This window comes from Toxotes jaculatrix, chromosome 1, assembly GCF_017976425.1.
Source record: "Toxotes jaculatrix isolate fToxJac2 chromosome 1, fToxJac2.pri, whole genome shotgun sequence".
In the NCBI taxonomy this organism is placed as follows: Eukaryota; Metazoa; Chordata; class Actinopteri; family Toxotidae; genus Toxotes; species Toxotes jaculatrix.
In genome coordinates, this window is record NC_054394.1 from 8,969,235 (window position 1) to 8,973,152 (window position 3,918).

The 3,918-nt window shown below is 39.6% G+C and overlaps 1 long non-coding RNA gene across 1 annotated transcript; it reads right to left on the reverse strand.

Annotated features, from left to right (window-relative positions):
- Positions 1-3,011: 3,011 nt before the first annotated feature.
- Positions 3,012-3,651, reverse strand: LOC121185145. Its single transcript, XR_005894343.1, has 3 exons — positions 3,635-3,651; positions 3,325-3,386; positions 3,012-3,148 (listed from the first exon to the last, which is right to left on the reverse strand). It is a non-coding gene; the product is annotated as an uncharacterized LOC121185145 (long non-coding RNA).
- Between the last annotated feature and the right edge of the window lie 267 nt (positions 3,652-3,918).

A 3,918-nucleotide genomic window follows, 5' to 3' on the forward strand; every position in this document is an offset into this window, starting at 1 on the left:
CCCTTAATATAGTTGAAAAGCACAAGTTCTACTCACATTAGGCTAACATCTGGTCTTAGCTGGCCTGCTCTAATTGCTGTCTGTGGGGATACATTCAAGTTTGATTTTTTTTTCCCCACATCTCATCAACTAAAAAAAAAAAACCAATGGTAAGTGAAATGTAAACCATACAGGTATAAACAAGCGCTGGGTCACAGCATGTCTGCCAGTGTTGATTATTATAAATCCACCGATGCCGGTCATGTCTGATGAAACATAAAATAAACTCAGCGCTTAAAATATTTCACTTGTGTAAGTCAATAGTTTCAGCTTCAACTTGTCAACCGCAAGATGTTTTACAAATTCCTCAGACATGATCCTACAACATACTGTATGCAGAAAGTATTTCACTGAGACTCAATAAGCCTTGATTTGTTGAGGACCCTTTGTATGGAGGTGCAGTCAGCCAAACCTTGCTATAAACAGACTTTATTCCACATCACAGAAACATGTGTCCTGACCTTTCCACCAAGACCTTTCATTTATTTTCTAATACACTTCCCCTTGTGAGTTACTGTGTTCTCATAGTCATAGAAAAGGTCAAAGCAAGCACTCATGTCTGATGTCTGCCTGCTGAATTAGCTGTGTCACCTTTAATTTTTCCAGAATCAGACCTCACCACTCTGCTGAGTCTCATTTGATTGTACTATGTGTTCAGTATTTATGCTGTATTAGGTATAGTGATTGTGCTGTATATATGAATATGAAAGTATGAGGGAAATAATAAACTAAAATACCTTAATTTTGTATTCACAGGGGGTTTCCATGTGTTACAAGTTCACAAAATACAAAAAAGGATTCTCCTGAGTAACTGGTATTTTGGTTTCAAAAAATAAAAGCTTAAGCTGTGATAAATTAATAAAAACTTACAAATATGTGTATCACTTCTTTCAGAGAGTAAAACAGACATAAAAGGACTACAGAGTGTTGCATCTCCACTGCAAACCCCATTCATCCAAAACACAGACGTTCTTTTAATAACCAAAACAGAACGAGGGGGTGTGATTATCCATTAATCAACAATGGCGTAGCAAGCTCATTTGTATTGTTACAGAGTGAAATTCTGAATTCAGGACATTGTGAAGAAATGACCCCCTTATGCATGTGAACAGCCTCTGAGAGGGGGAGGTGGATTTGTGGGGAGGGGGGGGGGGGGGGGGGGGGGGGCCTGTCACAGCGATGTTGATCGATGATGCTGCCTCAGATTATGAACACAGAATTAGCACATTAGGACTTGTATGATAAATAGACCAACCACCAGCCAGTCTCCAAATCACCTCAAAGAGCAGCTAGACAAATTGACTGAACCCACAGTTAAAGCTGATTTCAGCCAGCCAGCGTGGGTTCGCATTGAACATCTAGCTCTGCTCGTCATATGGGTTATACATGGTATATGTAATATTAGAGTAAAACGGAAACAATTTCCAACCAAATCAAGCGAATTCTCAAAAATCTTGAGAGTCTAGCTCAACTTTAGTGAACTTTGACCTGCAAATTTAGTCTGTTGACCAAGTGCGAGTCACCACGACAGTGCTAACCTCATGGTGGAAGCTATCACTGACGATCAGTGTGTTGCACCCTTCACTTTTTTTCAACCCTTCTCTACTGGAGTATAAACTGTGCCACAGAAGAGGAATGGCTTATGACCACTGTGACAGGAGGCAATGTCTTTTGAAAAAACTGTGTGAACCTATTGTCCTGTTAGCAACCGCGCTAACGACCTTGCAAAATGACAGTTAGCAAGCAGTTTTCCTCCGTTTGATGTGAATTTAGCTTGAAGCTCCCACACAAACACAGTCCAACCACACAGGTGTTTTCCGTTACTTACTTGCTTCTCAGGACTGTTGGGCCATGTGTGCAGACTATGTTTGATTGATATCTCTGTGACTCACTTGTTAGTTTTGTTGCACCTGTCAGGGTAGGCCAACTTAATAACTTTATCATTCTTATTTGTATATGGAGTTTTATGACCTCAGGTTATTTCCATCATAGCTCTCTGCTCAACTTCATCCTGAGCAAAGAGCTAATTGATCAGAAAAATCCTGTGTGGGATTGAAGGGTTCTTTACTTAACTGTTTAATTACTGAAGCAAGAAGGAGGGATAAATATGATAGTTTAAACAGTTTTAGTTCGTTTACACAGTTTAATTTACACAGTGATAGGACTTGTAGACTTGTAGCTCCGCTCCTGATGTTAACCTCCTTGAGTTAACGAGCCACAACAACTGAAGTTTGTCTGACATGATGAGATGAACATCAGTAGCCGGCCTTAACTGTTGTTGTCAATATCGTTGCATTAAATTTTCTTGAGACGCACAGTGTCAGAGGAGATGGAGTTACTTCAGCATGCAAAAGAGGATAACTGGCTACACACCCTCATCTGACACTGGCACAGGCTGAGACAAGGCTGGAAATGGGAACCTTTTTAAATCGCTGACTGGCATGAGCTATTTGTGACCTCTTTCTTTAATCAGTAATAAACTGTGGATGCAAATTCATCTGGGAATCTAGAGAAGAGAGTTACAACTACAGCCATTAAAAGTAACAATACCTTTTTTCCAACTACATAGTTAATTCCTTAGTGAAGGTGTAAATAAACCGTTACCTGTATAGTGGTTTTGTGTCTGTGAGCTTTTGTCTAAATTTCTCTGTTTGTGTTTTAATATAAAACTAATGATACTATCAAAATACTGTTCTACAGGCAAATAACAGCCAGAGGCTTTACTTGCAAATGAAGCTGAAAGTAATAACAGTGTCTCACCTGTTTATGCTGCGACAATGAAGACAAAGGACATCTCGCTAATTTGGAGCAATTTGAAAACAGCGTTAAGGTCACAGGAGGAGCTGGAAAATTGACTCTGTCGCTACTGTCTTTCTCTGACTGCAAGTGTAACCGGTCTGGTTTGACACTTAGAGTAGCTACGAACTCTGCGTTGTGTTGCGGGTCATGGGAAAGGAGACGAGGACAACGTCTGCCTTGCTAACCGGGAGGATTTATTCTCTGTGCAAAACACATAAAAATCAGTACAGCAACTTCTCATGACCAGCTTTCCACAGCCACACCTTTCCTCACAGCGTCCAGAAAACGAATGAGCTGCTACCGCATTACTCTGAGTAATAAAACAACAAAATTACTATAAGTGTTCAGTACAATAAAATACATGTCTTTCAAACTGTATAGTTACAGTAACTGTGCAATTTTAGAGACCCCCCCTCTGCAGCAATTATTTTTTTTATCTCACAAGAATAAATGTGCACAAAAACAACATAAAGGGATCTCACATACCTGTGCAAAACACATAAAAATCAGTACGGCAGCTTCTCATGACCAGCTTTCCACAGCCACACCTTTAAAAACAAAGAAACAAAACAACAACCGGCGTGAGAAAACTGCCGCCATGCTCCTTCAGCTTAACTCCAGATCTGTAACCTAGCATGCTACATAAAAGTGCCGCACTGATTAAATAAATACAAACTTCGAAATAAATGCGCCAGTAAGTAATGTGTGTGACCTGTAGCATGTAAAAACTGTAACCCTGTTTGGCGTTTTTACTGTATTTCAACACTTTATAGACAGGAACACACGTATTGCTTACCTTTCCTCACAGCTTCCGGAAAACGAGTGAGGAGGATAGTGCGAAATCACAGGAAGTGTCATCATTACAACTTACCAAAATAAAAGCTCCCCAAAATAAATACAGACAAAAATATAAACGCATAAAAAGCATCAGAATGTGAACATACATAAGAAATGGATTTGGTGAAATACACCTATTAAAATTATACATCGGTTACACAAGGCATCCTCAAAAAAAGTTGTCTCACATGGCTGAATGTTATGCAGTAGTTTGATTAAAATTCCCGAATCATACAAGTCCAC